Raw genomic sequence first — 22,962 nt, 5'->3', positions numbered from 1 at the left:
AGGGAGTAGAGTGTTATATCGCAGAGTGGGGGTGGCATAAAGTGTCATGGAGCAGTGTAGAGTGGCGTAGAGGGTGTTGCTTAGAGTGCAGTAGTGTTGTGGAGTAGAGTGGGGTAGAAAACAATAGATTGTCGTGGAGTGCCAGAGTGGAGTAGAGTAGGAGAGTGGAATGGCAGAGTGGAGCAGAGTGTTCTAGAGTGAAGTGGCATAGAGTGTCAGAGGGGAGTGGCGAAGAGTGGGGTAAAGCTTCGTAGAGCAGAGTGGAGTAAAGTAGCATGGAGTGGCATAGAGGGATTTCTGTAAAGTGTTGTAGAGGGCAGTAGTGTTGTAGAATGGCACAGAGGGGATTAGAGTTTTGTAGAGTGGAGTGGTATACATTGGAGAATAGTTTGATGGAGTGGAGTGTCAGAGTGGGGTATTGTAGATTGTAGTGTTGCAAGTAGAGTGTCCTAGAGTAAAATGGCATAAAGTACAGTGGTGCAGAGCAGACTGGCGTTGAGTGTATTGGTATAAAGTGCAGTGACAGAACAGAGTGGCATATAGTGCAGTGGTATAGAGTGGTCCACAGTAGACTGCAGTGGCATAGAGTGCAGTGGCATAGAGTAGATTGTTTCAGAGTGGACTGAAGTGGCTTAGAGTGGAGTAGTTCAGAGTAGAGTAGAGTGGCATACAGTACAGTGTTGTAGACTGCAGTGGTGTAGAGTAGACTGAAGTGACAGAGTGGATTGATGCAGAGTAGTGTGTAATAAAGTGCAGTGGCGTGGTGTAGGGTGCAGTAGAGTGGCATTGAATGGTGCAGAGTGGAGTGCAGTGGCTAGAGTGCAGTAGTGCAGAAACGAGTGGCGTAGAGTTCAGTGGCAGAGAATGCAGTGTTGCAGAGGTGAGTGAAGTAGAGTGAAGTGGCGTAGAGTGGAGTGGTGCAGGGTAGAGTGGAGTGATGCAAACTGGAGTGGAGTGATGCAGAGTGTAGAGGCACAGAGTTCATTATTGTACAGTAGCACAGAGTGGTGCAGAGTAGAGTGCAGTGGCAAAAAGTGCAGGGAGGTAGAATATAGTGGCAGAGAGTGCAGAGTTGCAGAGTAAAGTATAGTGGTGTACAGCAGAGTGGGGTAGAGTGGGTAGAGGGCAGTGGCATAGAGTGGTGCAGAGCAGAGTGGTGCAGAATACAGTGGTGCAGAGTAGAAATGAGTGGTGTAAAGTGCAGTGACAAAGTACAATGGAGCAGAGTGCAATGGCATAAGGTGTTGCAGAGTAGAGTATAGTGGCGTATAATGCAGTGCTGAGAGCAGACTGGCAGAGTGCATTGGTTTTGAGTAAAGCTGTGTAGAGTGCAGTGGCGTAAAGTAGATTGCTTCAGAGTACAGTGGAATGATGCACGGTACGGTAGAGTACAGTTGCGCTGGGTGGCATAGAGTGCAGGGTAGACTAGAGTGGTGTAGAGTGGACTGGCAGCAATTGCACTGGCAAAGCGTGGAGTGGTACAGAGTAGACTACACTGGCATAGAGTACAGTGGCATAGAGTGCTGTGTTGCAGAGTAAAGTAGCATAGAGTGGAGTGGCACAGAGTAGAGTGCCAAAGAGTGCAGTGGTAAAGAGTGCAGTGGCATAGATTGCAGTGGCATAGAGTGCAGTAATGTATAGTAGAATAGTGTGGGGTATTGTGGAATGGCACAGAGTAAGTGGTGTACAGTCAGCAGGAAGGCATAGAAGGAAGTGGCATAGAGTGAAGTAGTGCAGAGCAGATTGCAGTGACGCAGTGAGGAGTGGCGTGGAGTGTCATAGTGTGGAGTGGTGCAGAGTAGAGTAGAGTGGAGTGAAGTGGGGTAGAGTGGAGTATGCATGGTGTGGTTGCACACTGCCATTACAGATAACACATCTTCAATAGAAATGACCATTGCACACACAATCAGTTTTACTGATAGTAGTACACAGCGCACAAACAACAATATGTGGAGATGTCATTAAGTGTTTTGATCGTATTAAAATATTTATTTCCACCACCCTTCAGAATTACCAAAAAATATGCTTCATATGTACTTTTCTATTTCTGATATATTCTGAAATATCTTCACTGTTCATTTAGAGAAATGTAAATTTTGCTGTATGGTAGAACAATAAATACCATCATACATCCTTCCTCAAGAAGAACCCCAGTAGCCAGCATGATTGTCACATAAATCGTCTCATTTTGAAGTGAGAAAAAGAAAATTAAACACCAAGCTCTCTGGAAGACAGAGCTTGACATTGGACCTCTTTTCTTTGAAATGCACAGCAAATGTGACGGTGAATAGACTTTGGGCAATGGAAGGGACAAACCCAAGCTGAAAGCCTAAAACAAATACAGCCAGCAAATAGAAAGCAAGCAAATGTGAGTTACATACCATAAAGCCAATGGTAAGCGATTGGCGAAATGTACTCGAAGGGAAGCTTTCCAAATGTCCCCATGATGTTACTAAACCAGACAGTAGGCTTTAATCTAATAAAAGGAGGTCTAGCAGGAGAGTTGTCCTTCCCTCCAAGAAGGTGAAGGGATGCCTGCTGCAAGGAGCCAGGTACACAACTGGTATATTGTAGTTTTGCTCTCAATTTTCAGCCATTACCCTGCATGCAGCTTTTTTCCTCCCTCACCTTTCCCAAAGTGCACTCGCGCTTCTGACTCTCCTAAGCCCCTACACCAGGTTTTCTATCTCTTCTTAGTGGCAACACTTTACTTGCTCCCCCCTGCCCTGTCACTTGTCCTCCCACAACACTCATCTTCTTACACTTCACTCTGCATCACCTTTCTGCTCCTCTCCATGAGTGCTGTTTGCCCTCCTCCAAACCCCTCACCCCGTCACCCTGCTGCCCCATTTTTCTGCCTCCTTCACTGTGGCAACTATTTTCATGCACCTCCCCTCGCGTCACCCATTATTTATAGCATAAAATACACAGTGCTGAAGGGAGCTGTAGCTATAGTCTCCTCCTATCTCCTGCCACATTAAATTAAGATGGAAGAAGAGTGGAGAGGACGACAGAAACAGCTTCCTCTAGCACCTTGTACTTCACGATAGAAAGCGAGATGACAAGCTGAGGCCAGAGAAAGAGCAGGTTAAAATTGAAATCTTCCATATCTCGCACAGGTCTATACACCCCTCCTCACTGCTGCTCTGCATATGAACCACAATATGTTTGTGACGAGCTTATTGTGCCCGCCACAAACATATCACAAATTTGTTTTTTTAAGGCCCTATTTTTTTTCTTTGAAGGCCTGCAAAATTTAGCAAACATACTGCAATGTGACAGGGGTCTGGCTGACCTTTACATGCATCATTTATAACGTCACATACCAATGTGCACAAAAACCAAAGGTGTTGAAATATGATGAAAATGTGTTTTCTTAACGCAAAAAATAATCAGAAATGTTTTTTATTATATGTTTTTACTGAGTTTACAAACAAATGCAAGAACATAACAGAGTATATGCAGGTCACATTTAGATATGATTTGGTACAATTTGGATCTATGAGTACATATATGCAAGTTGTACAATACTGGAACTTTGGAAACAGTAACCCTCTCAGGGTGGACGGGAATTGGGAAATATACAAAGAGCACAAGTACAGACATCCTGCAACAGCGTCCATACCAGCAGCATTACCTGCAGGGGTCTGAGGGTGAACAATGGACCATCTCCTCCTTGTCATCTTGCATGGTAGAATGGGTTTCCGTTCCCCAGTACAAGCCAAACAAGTTGTCAAGGGTTTCCAAATGTCTCTTGGCCAGAAAACAGGGAGTTGTAGCTGAGTATAAAGTTCACAATGGGTATAGCAGTGCACCAAGTCTCCAATGCTGTCCTGTTTGCGTGGCGCCATTGGATTCCCCCAGCACATATCTACATGTCTCTTCACCAACAGCAGAGCTATTACTATGGATCTACACATAACCTTTGGGATTTGTTTCACAAGCCCAGTAGGACAACCAGGGATATGAGCTCCAAGCGGAACTCAGAACTCAGTAATATCTGTTATCATGTCTGCCACTTCTTCCAAAAGGACCTGTAGGTTAGGACAACCCCTGAAAGAAGTCTGCATAGTCATGCAGCACTGCAGACATTGATGTGAACGGGAAGGGTCAATTTTAGCCCTCTGGGCAGGCATGGAATATAAGTGACGCAAATATTTGAAATATATTAGTTTGTGCTTATGGTTCACTGAAATTATTTTTAATTTCATGCAATAGTATGTCCACTGGGGCATGGTAATGTCAGTTCCCGAGTCTCTGCTCCATGCAGCTCTGGATCCGTCCGGTGTGTCAGTACATGATGTAGAGCAGATTTTATTTTATAGAAGCAAGAAACCCATTTGGAGGTTTTGTTAGAGCGTATAACAAGGTCTAGGGGGAAAGTCTGGAGGTTCGTCAGGAAACCTGGGCACACTTGACAGGAGAGCATGTCCCAACCTCAGGTGGAGAAAAGGGTCTATTGGGGCGTGGGTGTGTGTTTATCTCCACCAGTAAGTTGCTCCAGTGTCGCATAGCTATGTTGGGGATAAAGGTCGCCTAGTTCTTTCACCTCCTGTTTCATCAACGTGCGCTGTGCCAGGCTGATGGTCATGGGAGGTAGTAGTCAGGTTAGTTAAGATGGGTATGGCTGGTGAATATAAGCTAGGGCAGCCAAGTCATCCACTTTGCCTTTTCCAGGCCCAGCAGGTGGTCGCAGTATCTCTAGGGAGGAGTGTCTGAAGGGGTGGGCGGCTGGGCTGGTCCCATTCCGGTCACAAGTAAGGCAGTCTGGCATCAGGATGATACCAGTGCCTTACATAATTACACTGTGCCACTAGACAATAGAGCTCCAGATGCAGTATTTTTATGCCCCCCTTCTCGTATGGCTGTGTGAGGGCGCACCAGTTAATACGGAGTGGCTTACCAACACATATCAATTTCACCGGGTTGCTACGGAGCAGGTTGAAAAAGGCATGCAGGAAAGAGATGGGGATGTTGGCAAAGAAATAGAGGAAATGGGGGGAACCACCATTTTAATGATGGCAATTCTGCTGGCCATGGAAAAGGGCAACTTGATCCAAAGCTGCGCCTGTGCTTTCAGCTGTTCACGCTCAGGACCATAGTTTTGCTGGACAATTGTCTGTTTATCTCGATTCAATATTACATCCATGTATTTAACTGTGTTGTCAACCCAAAGCATGGGATATTCAAGAGGAGTCTGTAATTTGTAATCTGTGAGAGGGAAAATGTCAGATTTCGTTCAGTTCGTAGGCAAGCATGACAGGCGAACAGTATGATCTCATGGCAGAGAGATGGGACTCAGGGTTGCGAATGAACAGCAAGATATGGTCTGCATACATAGACTGGAAGAGGGGTTGTGCAGAAAGACCAGGCCCCTGTCTGAGTGGTGTACCAGCAAAAGACTGGCCAAAGGGTCCATTGCCAACACGAATAGCAGAGGTGATGGGGGCACCCCTGTCTAATGCCTCTAGATATTGCTATGGGGTAAGTCAGAGACATTAATCAGTAAACGTGCAGTTGGATTTGTATAAAGTAACTCAATAAGTGCAATGAAACCCATTGAGATGCCTACCTATGTCAGCACCTGAAACAGGAAAGGCCACTCCAGAAAAACAAATGCCTTTTCTGTGTCTAAAAAGACTGCCATGCAAGGTACCTGTGGAGCGATGTGATCAAGCACTGCAAAGACAGTGCGCAGGTAGATGGATGTGGACTGATGGAGAACAGAGGCAGATTGAACGAACACGATCAAATGTCGCATTGGCAAAACAGGTCGTGTAGCAATCACTTTTGCTAAGATTTTGTCACCAAGGTTTATTAAAGATATTTTTATTTTATTTATTTTATTTTGAGAGTTTTCAATAGCGCTGGCAAGACTGAGAGGGTATCAGAGCGCTTTACAACAGAATAGATAATAAACACAAGAAAAACATATGAAAAGTCTAAGACTGATATTACAGAGGGGTTGTCATGAATAGAAGGGTAGCAATCCGGGGATGGTGGGGTGGGGAGTGAGAGACCCTTTTTGGTGTGAGGGTTGGTTTAGGAGGTATTCTTTAAGTAGCTTCTTGAAGGTCAGATGGGAAGGGTTCGATCTGATGTGAGTGGGTAAGGAGTTCCATATTCTCGGAGCGTTGTTTGAGAAGGAGCATGACCAAGTTTTTGCTTGTTGGATTTCGGTAGGAGGAGTAGTGAGTTTGTGCTTCTCAGAGATCTGGTTTGACCAGCTTTCACTAGTTTACTTGCGAGGTATTCAGGTTTCCCAGTGTGAAGGGCTTTGTGTGTTAGGCAAGCAGTGCGGAACAAGCAACGGCCCTTAATCGGGAGCCATTTAAGACTCATCAAGGCTGGGGAGATGTGCTCATATTTTTTAATTCCCATCACTAGTCTGGCAGCTGCATGAAGAGTGGACCTCACAGGGGCGAGCTGGGATTTGGCCGTGCCAGTAAGGATGGAAATCCCATAGTCTAGTCTTGAGAGTGCCAGTGCTTGAGTGGCCTGTTTGAGGTCATCCTGGGGAATGAAGGATTTGATTTTGTGTAGAAGTTTAAGGCTGAGGAAGGCATTGTTAGCATTTGTCTTGATGTGGTCCTGCAAAGTCAGGTTGGAGTCCAGAGAAATTCCCAGGAATTTGACTGTGCTAGACGGGGAGAGAGTACATTTGAGTGCGTCAATAGATTTTAGCCATTCTTGCAGTTGAGGAAGCTGGTTAGATTTCGAGAGGAGGAGTATTTCCGTCTTGTCGTGATTAAGTTTGAGATGGTTATGAGAGAGCCAACAGAGGGCTTCTTTAGGGTAATGTTAAGATGGTGGAGGTCTTCTAAGGAGGATAGTTCAATATAGAGTTGCCTGTCATCCGCATAGAGATGGAAGGGGATATTGGCTTGAGTAAGGATAGTGGTAAGAGGATCCATATAGATGATGAAGAGAGTTGGAGAGAGGACAGATCCTTGCGGACCCCTCTGGTAATTAGGGAGGTGGGTGAGGTCGAGTTGATAAGTTTTACTTGTTGCGTTTGGTTTTGTAAGAAGGAGGAAAACCAGCGGAGGACAGTACCTTCAATGCCTAGTCTCTTTTGGAGGGAGTCGAGAAGGTGTTTGTGGTCGACAGTGTCAAAGGCCGCTGTTTGAGCAAGGAGAATCAGTAGGCAGGCTCGGTCGGAGTCAAGGGAGTTGTGGAGGTCTTCTACTATGTTAAGGATGGCTGATTCTGTGCTACAGCCTTTCCGGATGCCTGATTGAAGAGGGTTGAGGAGGTTGTTGGTATCGATATGATGGGTTAGTTGTTGGAGAGCACATTTTTCAAGAACTTTGGCAAGGAAGGGAAGGTTGGAGACAGGTCTGTAGTTGTGGATGATGTTCGGGTCGGCTCCTGGTTTCTTTAAAATCGGCGTGATTTGGCCTAGTTTTAGGCAGTCAGGGGACCCACCAGTCTGAAGGGAGCTATTGATGATCATAGTCCATGTAGGGGAGAGGGACTGGTGGAGTTTTTTTGCCAGGGAGGAAGGGAGGGGGTCGGCTAGGTGGGAGGAAGTTTTGGAGGTGGACATAAGTTTGGAGATGTCCGATACCAGGAGGGGTTGGAAAGATCTCCAGCTTGCGGGGGTCGACAGCTGCGTCCGGAAGGGGAGAGTGATTTCAGTTTTGGGGGAGGGTTGTCGGAGAGGTATGGAGCAGGGATAAAATTGTTAGTGGAAGGAAGGAGGGGCACAATGCTAGGGGGTTGTCCAGTGCTAGGGAAAGTTTAATCTCAGTTTTATCGTTGAAGAATTTGGCAAAGTTAACGCAAGTGTCCGTGGTAGTAGTTAAGGGGTTAGGAGCAGGTTTGGTAGTTTGTTGTTTAATGATGTTAAAGAGCTCCTTCGGGCGGTTTATGGCTCTGTCAAGTGCATTCCGGAAAAAGGAGCTTTTTTCTTTGTGTATGTGTTTTTTGTAACTTCTCCATGCTCTTCTGAGCTGCTCCAAGTCACCTTAGAGTTGTCGCTGGTCTTTGTAGAGGCGTTCAAGTGTTCACAGGAGTTGAAATTGAAAGAGTCTTTCAAATCTATTTCTATGGTATTTTTGTGGATGATGGCAATGCCTCCCCCCGGGCGGTCCTTTCTCTCTTTGTGGAAATAGAGTAGCCAGGAGGGACGAGGGTGTCCATGATCGGTTACGAGAGTTTGGTTAGGCAGGTCTCTGTGATGAAGGCAATGTCAATGTTATGGTTGAGGATAGCGTCAGCAAGACCCGTAGCGTGTTTGACTGCTGATCTGCAGTTTATGAGCATGCAGTTAGTGCGCGGATGGATCTTTGGTTCTAGCCTGGAAGGGATTGAGGGGATATTAACGAGGTGAGCAGGGGCCTGGCGGAGGGAGGCTGCATATGATGTCTCCTGAGGCCAGTGATGACCTGTATGTTAGATGGGGATTTAGGATAGGGAGGGGCGGGTTGTAGGAGTGAGCGAGTTTAGTAGCTTCACTGTGAGATAAAGGAGAGATTGTTCTTCTTGGTCTCGAGGTGTTTCGAAGAAAGGGTCTAGAGGGCCAGCGGATACTCTGTGAGGAGTTGTTGTCCGACGGAGGCGTGTGTGTCTGGGTCGGCATGGGGAGTATCAGTGGGTAGAGGCTTCTCACCATCATGTTGATGCCTTGAATGATGAGTTCGAGTTGTGATTCGAGGTTGGAGAGTCGTTCATTAATTTTAGAGGAGGGAGTGGGTTTAGGGGTGGGGGAGATAAAGTTCCTCTTAGCTGGGGCAACTGTTTCAGATGGGATATAAGATCCCTGGGCAGAAGGTTAAAGGAAGCTGTCGTGGGGTGAAAGGGGTTAGATTCAGGGTAAGGGTTAGAGGTGATGGAGGGGGGGCAGGCTGGATATGAGTATCTCTACGATTCAGCGAGTTTGGTTTTGAGGAGGGCTGGGGGAGAAGGGTGGTAGGAGGGGAGACGGTGGAGGGGGAGTCGTGGGGAGGTTCGGGGATTGGAGAGGTGTTATGAGGGAAAATCAAGGAAGTTTGGGATGGGGAGAAAGAGAAGAAGTTGAGATTGAGAGTTTTCGGGTTAGGGGAGTAAGGGGCATGGTTAGGGTGAGAGGGGATGATGGGGATGGGTGGGTCAGACAGGTTGGGGCTGTCGACGCTGGGAGCAGGGGGTGGAGTTGGGGTGGATAGTGGGGGTGGAGTGGGGTGTCGAGGGGCTAAGGGGGATAGGGGAGAGGGAGTGCTGACTTAAGGGAGGGGAATAAGGATTCAAAGGCACGGAGGTTGGAGTCATTTGCTTGAATCACGATGGTTCCATTTCTGAAAATGGAGATGATTACATTTCCCTGGAAAGCCGGGGAACTGGAGATAGAGAGTTTGCAACCGTATGGGATATTAGTAGTTTTGGAGGGGAGGAGGTGACTAGTGAGGAGGGTGTTCCATCTAGCAGGGCGTTTTGTGAAGAAGATAAGATCTGTCTTTTTCGGGCCTTTTTGGGCATTGTAATAAGTGTCCACGAAAAGTAGCTCCAGATGTAGCCTGATAAGTTTGCGCTTAAAGTTTTTCAACGCAGAGGAGGAGAGATGGTTAGGGGGAGATATGGAGAAGGAGTTGGGCCCGTGGGGTTTAAGGAAGGGGGAGATGGGTGAGGTAGTGGATCCTGTGGGGATCGACATCATGTGAAGGTGAGGAGGCCAATGCTCGTAAGGTGGTTAAAAGGACCTAGATGGGGTGGAAAGAGGGGAGGGGGATAAGATAGGAGGGATCTAGGTTGGGGCCCGGGACGGGGGGGGTCATCAGGAGGAAGTTTAGATAATCTAGGACGAGTAGCTCGAACAGGGGTTGAGAGGTCCTACAGATTGCGGCAGGGTAGGGAACAGGGGAGATCCAGAATAGAGTGTTCATGATGGGAGATGGGCAGACACGGAGCGATCTAATGGGATGGTGTGGCAGGGAGACCACTAGTTAAGGAGGAAATAAGGGTGGGCGGGTTGCTGAGGTGGACCCACCGACAATGGTTCAGGGGAGGGGAAGATAGTTTCAGGGGGAGGGTGACGCCAGGGTTACAATGCCTCGGCCAAAGGTGTTGGGAGAGGAGGGTCTACAGGGTTATGGATGAGGAAAGGGCAGAGGATATTCCAGAAAAAGTGGACCAGATAGTGGCCGGTATGAAGTGCAGTATGCAGGGTCTTTACCAGGCTTGGCAAAAGTGTACTCACCGCCTTGCGGCAAGAGGAAGGAAGGGTTTCGGTCTGCACTGCTTCAGCATTAACCTCTAGAAGGCGGGGGGCTAGACGGTGTTTATATGCCTTATAAAATTCTCTAGCCAATATTTTACTTGGTGGTAATTGCGATTCCTTAATGCCCAATTCGCATTAAGGAAAAGCTTGATACATATGCTTAAGAAATCGCAAATAAGGATTCCTTATTTGTGATTTCTCATTTAGAGAATCACAATTTGCGATTCTCTAAACTGGCTCGCAATTTTAAGGAATCGCTATTTTAGCGATTCCTTAAAATTGCATAGCGAATGCCTTTCATACATACTGAAAGGCATTTTTGCCTTCGCAAACGGCCATTTGCACCTTTTGCGAATGCAAAAACACTTGATACATCTGGCCATAGTTCCTCCTGCTTCATTGTGTATGTAGGTTATGTGTGTCCGATACCAGCAGCCCGCGATAGGCGTGTAGGAAGGTACCCTGCTGTCAGTGTGTTTTCACTGTTTTGACTGGGATCTTGCTAATCAGGACCACAGTGATCGTGCTCTCGCCCTCTAAATTTGGTTGCTTTGGACTTTGCACACTCCGCAGTAGGCATACTGGTGCCCCATATAAGTCCCTAGTATATGGTACATAGGTACCCAGGACATTGGGGCACTAGGGGTTCCCCATGGGCTGCAGCATGTATTGTGCCACCCATGGGAGCCCATGCAAAATGTGTCTGCAGGCGTGCCATGGCAGCCTGCAAGAAAAGGTGCATGCACCCTTACACTAGAGGTCACTGCACCAGGTCACTGTAAGTCACCCCAATAGTAGGCCTTCCTAGCCCAGAGGGCAGGGTGCAGGTACCTTTGTGTGAGGGCTCTCCTGCATGAGTAGAGGTGCCCCTACAAATTCCAGCTCCATTACAATGGACTTCGTAAGTGCGGGGAAACCATTTTACCTTTGTGCTGGACACAGGTCCCACTACCTATGTCCAGCTACATAATGGAAACTCCGAATCTGGACATGTTTGGTATCAAACATGTCAGAATCATATCCCATTAATGTTGCCAGTATTGGCTGTATGATTCCATGCACTTTGGGGGCTCCTTAGAGAACCTCCAGCATTGCTCCTACCAGTCTTCTGGGCTTTTACGGGCAGCCTGCGCTGCTGCCACCCCTCAGACAGGTTTCTGCCCTCCTGCCCCTAGACCAGCTCAGGCAGAGGAAGGCAGAACAAATTATTTCCTCAGGGAGAGGGAGGTAACACCTCTCCCTTGGAAATAGGTGTTACATGGAGTCGGAGGGGTAGCCTCCCCAAGCCACTGGTATGCTTTGAAGGGAACATTAGGTTCTCTCCTTACATAAACCGGTTTGCACCAGTCCAGGGACCCCCGATCCCTGCTCTTGCGGGACACTGGACAAAGGAAAGGGGATTGACCACTCTGCTTTCCATCACCACCATAGGGGTGGTGCCCAGTGCACCTCCAGGTAGCCAATCGATTCTGCCATTTTGAATCCAATGTGGGCGGAGGCCCCTTTGAGCATCTGATTTGCAAAGTCAGGTAGGTGACGTCACAGCCCCTTTCCTGATAGGTGGTCACCCTGCTAGGTGACCAATCCCTCTTCCTGGGGTATTTAGGGTCTCCCTCTTGGGTGGGTCCTCAGATTCGACATGAAAGATTTCAGCAGGACTCCTTTGCATCATTTACTTAATCTTCTAGCCACTGGGACTACAACTGGACCCTCCAGGAACCAACAATCTGCAACTTCAACGCAACTCTGCTCTGCAACATTGTTTCTTTGGCTCCTTCCAGCAATTGTAACATTTCCCCCGCTGGGCATCCTGAATTAGCTGTAGAAATAAAGATAAAGGAGAGCAAACAAATGTACCCGTGGCAACATATTTTTCTTTATTTCTGATTCTGGGTTTTGTTTCTACAGTCATTTCAGCTTGTTCTTTTAGTAGGGCTGCTGTGATCATAAAATAAGCTGAAATGACTATAGAAAAAAAAAACAGAACCAGAAAATGAAGTCTCTTGGTGGTTAAAAATGACAGAAAAAATACAGAAATCGGATAGCTTTATTTCTCTGCTGCTCTTTCCCAGAGTAACATGTTCTGGCCACAAGGCGAGGTCTGGCGGGCCGCCAGTGGCCTGCAGGAGTTACTCTGAGTGCCATTGGTGCAGACTGAGATGTAAGTACAGCTTGCAGTGGGAAATACTTAGCTTTCTATATGTCTTTAACCCTTGAATACATGATGGAGTTAGTATTTGTGTCAAATGTGTACTGTGGCTGCTGGGTACTAAAGTAAGCGCGGAAATAAAACATCATCCCCACAGCAGTTACAGAGTATTCAACTTTACAACTTTTTAATCACCAATAACGTGAATCAAGACACACATTAATATTCGATCCGAGAGTCCTGGAGGAGCTGTTGTATCTTTGAGTGTCTTGAAAGTGGACCTCTCCGCTGTCCAACAAACCCAGCTTGCTTCTTGTGCTTACTCATGGTTGTGGAAAGGCCAGGGTTATCTGTTCAGCAGTCTGCATTTGATCTGGCAGACAGGCTAACTTTTTAATAATTCCTTTATATTATGAGCACTGTGGTCATACAGTGAGAGTGGTGCTCAGACATACTCCTAAACCTGTGGCACTCTAGAAACAGTGGAAGAACGTTCCCTACCTAGAGGGGGCACAGTCCAGAATTCTACAAACGTATATATTGGTTATATTTATGCTATGGAACTTCTTAGCACAGTATCCAATAATGAAAGGAATCTTAGATTTCATAAAGCCGTTGACGACTCACTTTTCCTCTGTTGCCTGAGGAGCCACCAAGTGACAGACCTCCCATCAGCCAGGGTATCCTTCCCACATGTAGAATTGCCAGACATTTGGGCTTAGGATAGATGCCTATCCATCACCACATAACAGTTGTGATCCTCATTAGACTGTACCCTCCCTTTTTCTTCTTCTATGTTTTATCAACTTAAATTGCTAGTGTATTATATTAACTTCACTAGGATGCAGGGTAGAAATCTTTCGATCAATACTTACATCCCTTGTTCATCCCATCTTAAAGATCACCATCATGCTCTCCCCGACTGTGTGTAGCCCGACTGCACCCTGGAAATTGACTGCACGCTGACTGTGACATTAGGCCTCTGGGCCTACTGATTGAGACTCATTGTTGCTGCACTGCACATGACAATGCCTAATGCAGCAGAAACACTACACCATAAGGATGGAGCTGTATTTAAGAGGTAGCCCTGCTGGGAGTTTTGAGATGAGATGCAGGTGCCCCCTTTTCACCAGACAGCGGGCTCACTCCATTTAGGGGGGTGGGGGGAAGTACTGTGTACCTGAGATGTGAGACAGCTGCTTGACGTGTGTTGCCGATGGGACTGCATATGAGACATTTCCTGTTAGCCACCGCCGCCCTGTGGGCGGGTGAGCGCTATTAAACCCTGGGACTGAACGCCCCTGCTTGGTGTGAATCCCGCTACTTTCCCCAGGTTGTATCTTGGTGCTATGAGCCTTGTGCCTCTTGGTGGTTGACGGTGGAGCTGCCCTGCCACTTGGCCTAGACTGTAGACATTACTGCCACTGCTCTTCTCAAGAGCAAAAAACACTTTTGCCAGCCTATCTTTTCTGACTTCCACTGGAGACCAAGACGGTTTGCAGATATGAGGAAGGGGGAACATAGACAGGCCAAATTACAGTTCGGGCAAAAAAGGTCTGCACGTAAATCCATACATGACTCTGACAATGAGGAAGGGACCCCTGAGGCTAATGTTTATTGGGACTGAGGATACTCTCTTCGAACTTCACGGTGGCTTGTACTCCATTGGCAGTAAAATAGACTCCTCGCCTACTCTGAGTGACAAATTTGCAGAGTGGCTGGATAGACAGGCAGTGCGTAGCTCCAGTGCAGAGCACCGGATCTCTGACCATGGAAGACAACTACACTGCTCATGCCACTCGCTGCTCATGCCACTCGTGTGAACAAAACGAAGAAACAGCTCTCCCAGGTAATGGGTAAGAGTTAGTATTTAGAAGCCTGATCCCACCAAAACAATACACAAATCTCTGGGATTGCTGAAACCACTCCCATGGATCGGCCAGATATGTTCGTTGAGCAAGTACTGGCGGAAATGTTTGGCGCCTCGGAATTCTCATCAGCGTTTTTGGTAGAACGTGCCCATAGATCACTGGGGCAGAGCCCACCACCTGGAATCCAGCATGTTTTCTCATAGCCCGGTTATTGAAATACTGTGATTAGGACACATCGCTTCGCCTGGCTAGGGAGAAAGGTCCGTTCCAGTTCCAGGGGACTGCAGTATCCATCTTCCCAGACTTCACACAGACGGTGCAGGATCCCTGCGGAAAATTCACTGATGGCTGTTAACGCAGCAAGGGGATCTGGTATGTCATGTTGAACCCAGCTTGGCTGCAAATCAACATGAATCGCAAAACACACATCTTTAGTAACCCTTCGGATGTAAGCCTGTTCTGCAAAAAACATATAAAGAAATAAAGCCTGAACGCTCATCAGGAGATTGCTGTGGGGTCCTACTCCACAGAGGGCTGTGGAGATTGAGCTGACACTGGACCTCCACCCATCCTAACCTGTTGCATCAAAGCTGCCTTCCCTAGGATGTTTAGGTGCCAGAATTCCAACTGCAGAGCCTTAGTGATGTTATTACATGCTCTTGGTTGTTTGATACTTTAATGTTTATATTAACCTGCAAGTCTGGAACGGTTTTACAGTGTTGTCTTTGGCCATGGTATGTGTCACCTGCTCAATGTTCTGGAATATTAACAGGGAATCGTCACTGAAATTGGGGATATCTGTGTGGGAGAGGAGAGGAGAGGAGGGTTGGGAACTTAGAATATACAGTTTTTTCCTTCACTATGGATAGTTTGCAAGAAGGTTACGCGAAACATAATCCAGTATTGCAGCGTGCAGTTCAGTCTAATTGGACAGTTCATGACTCGCTTTTCCCTAAAACATGACTACCAATGCAGCTACACATTTACTGCTAAACCATCTGAGGTATGAATAACCCACACAAAGGGAATTTAGTAATAGAATATTGGGAGCAACACTGTATAGAAATTGCCTTCCTACCAGAAATGCCCCTTTTGCCAGGAAAGTCTTCTTTGTTCCCAGACAAACTGGGGGTCCCATTGATTTCAATCCTCACATAGTAATTACGTGTGCGGCGTCTACATCCTTATACACGTGTGTATAAATGTTGTCATGCACAAAGTGCTTAGACCCTGAAGGACGATATATTTTGCTTCAAGGTGGGCATAAACACCAGAAGGTAGGGCTCTTTAACGCTTATGCATTAAATATTAATGCATCCAAATTTTTTTAATCTCTCTCATGGACCCTGCAATGTGTCGAATTTGCCCAAATATTGTTAGGGGAGATCTCAATTTAGTCCTCGACCCCAACTTAGGGCCTCATTTACATTTGGGCGGATGGATTACTCTGTCACAACGGTGACAGATATCCTGTCCGCCCAAATATAAATCTCCTTATTTCATATGGGATTTACATTTCAGTGGACTGGATATCTGCCACTGTTGGGACGGAGTAACCTGTCAGATGAAATCTAAATAAGGCTTAAAGACTGCACAGGACCTAGCTGTACCGGGAAACCACACTCAACTAGTGCGTTGGTGGAGCTCATGGAGATATGGGACCTGACAGATGTCTGTCAATCTAGACATTCCACCACTCACGAATGCAGATTTTATTCAGCACCCTATACCCCCCTCCCAAAATCCCCCTCCACCTCCCATGGGACTCAGTCCTGTATTGAGTATTGGATAGTCACAGGATACATCAATGCGTGGATCAAAGAAGTCACACATCAGCTGTTTACACTGTCTGACCACTCACAAGTAAAACTGCCCCTCACAGTGATTCCCGAGTGGGACCTTCATATATGAGCTCTTTCATGAAGATTTACATTAGGCATTACAAGAATATTACAGACTCAACAAAGGGACTGTGTCCACCCAATCCACACCCTGGGAAGCCTTTAAGGTCTATATCAGAGGTATCGCTATTTCTGAACATTTAGGAGTGCTAAAGGTCATACGTACACAGCTCACTAAACTTGAAACAAGACCTTTTGCAGTTGGACACGACCGCTGCTTCTGCAGTGAATCTCCATGAGTGACACCATCTGCTCCGGCAGTAAAGGGCATTCACCGATAGGGAGGTAGCGCTCCTGGGCAAACGAGCCCGGAAGTATGAAGAAGGGGACAGGCTGGGTAGGACACTACAGTGAATTGGGTGGTCTGGAAAGTATAAAGAAAAACTATGGGAACTGTGAACATAAGCATAATGGGCAGGGTTAGTAAGTGGGGGAATGGGTCAGCCGGTACCTAAAAAGAATAAAATATTCTGTAAATACTTTCTTGGTCTTTGACCTACAGGAAACTGCATATAAATGTGATGCACCTACTTTAAATGAAAAAGTATTGCAAGTTAAACTAATATATAGAAATGCATTGTTTTAGTGGAAAATATCAGTTTGATCACCGCCATGATTGGCAGGTTTTTTACTGCTCCAGTCCAGAGTTTTTTTTAAATTCCATATACACCAATAGACTCATAGTTCCTTATCCTCTCTGACTCTTCCTTTGTGGATACACACAGAAGTGATTTTAAATATGACAGCCACCTGAAGCTGAACTATGACCATACACCCCAGCAGATTGGAAGAAAACAACAATGCCCTTTGCGCTAATGTATCTACGCACACAATGCCTAATAGAAATTAATATTATGACCTACCCTGCACTCTCCAATTTAATCCATCACTAAATATTCCACCCGTGCTGCAAATTTTCCAATATGTCTCGCATATAACCATTAAGAAGCACAATCAAATGGCACATCAATAGACTATTTTCATTCCAGTAACTGAGAATCCTAGGACCTCCATATTACAAAAGTGATTCAAGACTCAATAATGCTGTGAAAGTGTTATACAACGAGACTTAACATAATAACATTGCATTTTATTTGCATGATGCATCATAATATTTGCCATCCCTTATGAGGCCCAGTACATTCTTAATCTTGCCTATGTAAAACAGGCGCCCTTAAGTACAAGACGTTCTTGATGCACAATATTTCAAGAGCTTTATGAGGATATTCGGAAAATGGAGCAAAAAATGTCTCTGAGTGGTAAGAATGAAATTCTATCAAATCAAATGCAATATCCACACAGAAATGCATTCTTCACAATTGAGTCACTGGTCTTAAGAAAAAATGTCTAATGTTGTCCCAGCCATATTTACCAAAGATCACTGAGCACAATATGCCGTTTTGACTACTCAATCTTGACAATGAAACTGTGATTACTCCCTTTATGTTTTAATACTTTTTGCAAGGCCAGCATCATTTTAAACCCTAAAATGATGATAGCAGATTAAGACAGCATGGCCTGAGTGGCTGGATCATCTATGCCTGTGATGCTGTATTTTGTTTTATTTTCTCTTGAAAAGGTGTTTTAAAGTTATAATCTGGATTTGCAGCCCCTGACCTCCCTCTCCTCGTCTTTTTAGCATCCCGCAAAATTCATCCCAATCTAGGTTATTATGCAACATATATATTCTTTCATTATAAGATGGCAATTTATCACTTTCAATTTAGAAGAAGAGGACAATCAGGTTAATGTGTTTTGAAGTTTTTACTTTCGGGATAGTACTAAATGAATGACCTCTCGTAAACTTTGTTACTGCTGTTTTTATTGATTGCAGGTATATCGACTGTCCCTCAATCACCTCCACTTTACGATTCAAGAAATTATGCATCTTGGCATAAGTCTATGAGAATATATAGACTCAGCTCAAATTAGAGGCAAAGGCAAATGCTACAGCTATACATGAAATTGCAGTGAGGTGGAGCTCACTCCATGCAAACTAGGGTGAAGAACTGCAAACCATGTTACTGTAAAATAATAATAAAGCAATAAGATATAGGGCACTTGGTGCATGTGGTTCCATCTTTCGGTAGTTCTGCGCACACCAAGGGCTGGGACTTAATAAACGGAGTGCCCAAGGGAGTTAAAACATGTGGCTGTGTACTGAACCATTACCTTGTTCAATTATGTATTATTAATGCACTGAAAAACTACTATGGAAAACAAGAATTAACAATTGTTTCTTTTTTATGACTGCTTACTCTGTGTACTTTCTATTTACATCTATTAAGACTACTGCATTAACTGTCTATACCGGTCCAAACTCCTTAAACCAACTCCCTTGAACTCAGTCAAACAATTTGAAAAAAGGCTAGTGACACCATACCCTGAGAAGGCTATACTAAAGGTCTAATCCCTGAACTATCAGACCAACTCTCTGTTCCAGGAAATCTCTGCACAAGAATGCAAAGGTAGATATAGAAGTACACTGATTCAGTGGGTGATTAAACTTAGCCTCACACAAAAGAAGTATCATGCTGCAAGCCGCAAGCCATGCACTTGATTCTGCCTGCTAAAGTCTGCTGCCAGAGGCCTGTTTTCGAGACTTGCTCCATCTGTTTCGTTCACCTCATGGGTCCGATCTCAAGTATTTCTAATCGTGGCAGGAAAGAGAAAGACAACCTCACACAGTGGTAGTGTGGCAGAGAATCTCTTTGATGTGTGGTGCCTGTAACCCATTATTTTTCTTTGGGCTCTCTTCCTTCCATGAAGTCACTCCACATAACAGATGCAGTTCTAGTTCCTTGTGCAGGCAGGTAGGATTTTTTTCTCTTCACTCAGCAAAGTGATTCAGCAGGCTTTCCACACATGGACCTACCTTAGCCTAGAAGGCGAATGCCAACCACTCAGTAGTTGCACTCCTGGCTTCTCCAATATTCTATCCTGATACATGTGCCTCTTTGGTCAATACACCGAACAAAGAACTGACTGGGAGGGAGTTTATAGTTATACACATCGGGTTGCCAAAGTAGAATGCCTGAGCTTAACAGACTGCTGTTTTTTAAGTTTGTATGCTCCTCCAATCCTGAAGAAGCATTCTTTTGTTTCTGAGAGCCAATTTACCAGGATTTCTTCTCTACTCTCGACACGGAGACAAATTTAGGCTGGCTCAGCGGTGTTGCATATTGGCCATATCTGGAGGGCTATTGCTACACACAGGAAATGCAAGTTTGACTCTGGAATGGGCAATCTGCCCTAATGATGAAGAGTCCCTGAGGCCAGACTTCATCTTGATCAGGCCAAGCCCCAATTTTCTCGATTTTTGCCTAATCAGCGGCATTGATTCCTTTGATAAAGTAGCCATCTGTCCTTATTTTTCCAACAACCTGTGAAAGTGTCAAGCCACTCACACAATAATATTAGTAAGACACCGATGCACAGACAATGAAATCAATAGAAAACGAGGAGCCATAGTACAGAGTGCCCCGGGGATACAACGGGCATGTGCGCCCTCACTGTGCACTAAGGCACTCTGGGATTAGGGAAGGAATAGCAGATGGCTGTGCAGCCCCTTCTGTAAAACAGATAGCACTGGTGCACATGTATCACCAGTGCTATAATTAGAGAGCGTTTGCTCATTTACATGGGGGCGTGGCCCCATGCAAACAAGTGACTCGCGTTGCCTCTGCGCCCATGCCATATTATGGACATGGGTGTAGAGGTAAACATGCCTTTAGGAGGCACACTTTCAGTGTGCCTCCTAAAGGCCGCCCTCTGGCAGACAGCAAAGGGGTCTCATGGACTCTCCAGACATCCCCTTGCATTCGACTACAGTCACTCACTGCACCTGCCTGAAAGTGGATCTCTCTCCCCTCTTTAAGAGGCAGGCAGTTTGCTGCCTGCACAGTCAATTAACCAATCAATCAGCATTTATAAAAAGCAGCACTATCACCCCTAAGGGTATCTGGGCACTGAGGGTACAGCGTCTCTGTCGAAAAGCCACGTCTTGAGTTTCCTTCTGAAGTCTGCCAGGAAAGGAGCTGTCCGGAGGTGGAGGGCAGTCTGTTCCAGGACTTGGCTGCTGTGTAGGAGAAGGAGCGACTTCCACTGCGGCGGCGATGGATGCGGGGAATGTGTGCGAGGTTTAGCGAGATGGAGTGTGGTTGTCTTGCTGGGACGTAGAAGCTCAGTCGATGGTTGATGTAGGACGACCCTAGGTTGTGGAGAGCCTGGAATGCAAATGTAAGGATTTTGAATTGGCATCTCTTCTGGATGGGGAGCCAGTGGAGGTTCCTGAGGTGTGGGGTGATGCCTGAGCACTTGGGGAGGTTGAGGATGAGTCTGGCTGGGGTGTCCTGTAAAGTCTGGAGTCTTAAATAGCTGAGAGGACACTCTGGCACAAAAACGTTGCTTTAGTTGAGGCGTGTGTGTGACTGTCTTTCTAGTGTCGATAGGGGTCAATTTAAAGATTTGGCTGGGCATATGGAGGATGTAGAAGCAGGCAACTGAGTTAACTTGTCGATTCATGGATAGTTGGCAGTTGAGGATGATGCCATGGTTTCAGGTGTGGTCTGATGGAGAGGGTGTTGGTCGAAGTTCTGCTGGCCATCAGATGTGGTCTCTTATGGAGGTGTTCTTCCTCAAGATCAGGACTTCTGTTTTGTCAGCGTTTAGTTTGAGGCAGCTGTTTTTCATCCATGTTGCTACTTTGATCATGGCATTGCGGAATTTGGCTTTGTGGGGGCCTTTGGTAAGTGTGAGGATTAGTTTAATGTTGTTGGTGTAGGAAACTATATTGATTCCATAAGATCTGACGACATCTGCGAGGGGGTCATGGAAATGTTAAACATGGTTGGGCTGAGGGAGGATTTTTGGGGTACGTCGTAGGTGATATTCTTGGGTGTAGAAAGGAAAAGAGGAAGGTGGATGCTCTCCATGCAGCTTGAGAAGAAAGAGGTGACCCACTGAAACAAAGAGAGGGTTTGAAGCACCCGCTCTGCATTTCACTTGAATGCACTGCCCCAGGGCAGCAGGAGTTCGTGCCTGCCTTTAGGGCAGCACAGTCATGGTAATACCACGTACTTTTCCTGTTTGCACATGGCGCACCTACTTAAAGTTGCATCGTGATGCAAAGAAGAAAAATGTGCCATATATGTAATACAGCTCCTGATGCAGCATCAGTTTGGGACAAATGCCTTGTTATCCCTATTTCAAGGTCAAATAATAATAATAACAAACATTGTAGTCTGATTTGACATGTTTTTGCCTTGTTTATAAGAATGTGACTAAGATTAGCATATTGATACACAAAGGTTATGTCAGACATTCCTAAGGTTATGTCAGAAATTCCCCATATCAGATAATCCACAGTATAAACGGCCTGTCAAGTGACCACTTAGGAGGAGAGATCCTTTGCCTCACATAATTGTGCAAGATAGTGCCAGAAGATCCTGACAGAGACTACCAGACTGCTGTGATGCCACAGCATCCTATCTGCACTGAAAGCTGATACCGAGCCAAGTCCGAGAGGAGAGGAGCTGATGCATGTTTTCTTTTCAAGGGAACACTCTCTCCTGGATACTGATAATTACAGTCTCTTGCTCTAAACAGGTATGCAGTGTTGACTCTCCCTAAGACAATCTAGATGCAAGTAACGCTAGTCTATCCTCTAATAGTATAGCATATACAAGTAGGTTTTAGGGTATTAGGTTGCTAGATAATATTTCTGCTATGGTTGAAATGTTCATATTGTTTTTGTTGTTTGCAACATGCTTTATTGCTGTTTTAATAATATCCTGTGTAGTTATTTCAAATTTGCTAAACAACAGAATGAGTTTGTTAAAATAAACACTTTTAAGCATGAAGTGTCTTTTCTTAGTGCAGTACTTGTGTGTGATATTGGGCTTTCAAATTACCACTGCATCCCTGAATCCCTGTTTAGGCACTGATAGTACCCCAGAAAGCAGGGATACCGCATAAACTATGTATTGAGTGGGGTTTTGTGGAGATACAAAAACTTGTTTCCTCACATTCAATTGCTGGTGCATTGAACTAAATTCACTGGTGACACCTGTGGGTGTGAAAGCAAATCTTGTAGAGCTAAGCCATAGTCTTAGTTTACAGAATAATAAGGGCATACATTTTAACGGGTTGCTCTCTCCTCTGCCTCCAAGTGCATCACTTTCAGAGAACAGGCATTTGCAGATTCAAGTGCGCAAAAAGGAAATCTTAGCCCAGCACCAGGGAGACATTCATCTTGTGGAGTTCACACAGGAGGGGTTCAGTTGACTCTAGCACCTACCAGCGAACATATACTCACACTCTATGCATAACACAGGGATCGTATGGCCATGTGCTAGACATGAAGGACGGGGACTGATGTTAAAAGAGACTGAACGGGCCTTCAACAGAGGGGAGCCAGTTTGCAGTCCACCTGATAGGGTGTCCAGTACAAAAGTTAATGCCCCTTATTACAGACCTACACTGCCACAACTTGTATCCCTGCCATCGCCTCGATTGAGTCGACAGTGATCACTCTCCGTTTGAAAGAGATATAATTTTGGTGCAAATTTGACATCAAAGCCTTGCTCTGATCTTGGTTAAAACTGTAAAATGGAGACATTCTGGAGGCCTTACATGATTTTGAGACAACTGTGAGAAAAACAGTACTGTCCAGAATATGTTCCAAGGGCAGGGATGAGAAGCTTCATGAAGCCATGCAAAGGATATTTGCTCCAACACCCTGCAAATAGATATGGAATTACACCTTGCTGCATGACGCAATGAAATATGGTGCAGCATAATAATACTTTGAGACTAGCACTAAATTCCCTCAAGGGAGAGTCA

At 45.7% G+C, this 22,962-nt stretch overlaps 1 protein-coding gene across 2 annotated transcripts in view; it reads right to left on the bottom strand.

Annotated features, from left to right (window-relative positions):
* The window catches only part of MXD4 (MAX dimerization protein 4), a 232,712-nt gene that overhangs the window by 8,168 nt on the left and 201,582 nt on the right, over positions 1-22,962 (bottom strand). The window lies entirely within an intron of this gene.

Source organism: Pleurodeles waltl, chromosome 1_2, assembly GCF_031143425.1.
Source record: "Pleurodeles waltl isolate 20211129_DDA chromosome 1_2, aPleWal1.hap1.20221129, whole genome shotgun sequence".
Lineage (NCBI taxonomy): Eukaryota > Metazoa > Chordata > Amphibia > Caudata > Salamandridae > Pleurodeles > Pleurodeles waltl.
The sequence above is the reverse complement of the archived record's forward strand: the minus strand, read 5'-3'. Positions and strand labels throughout refer to the sequence as shown.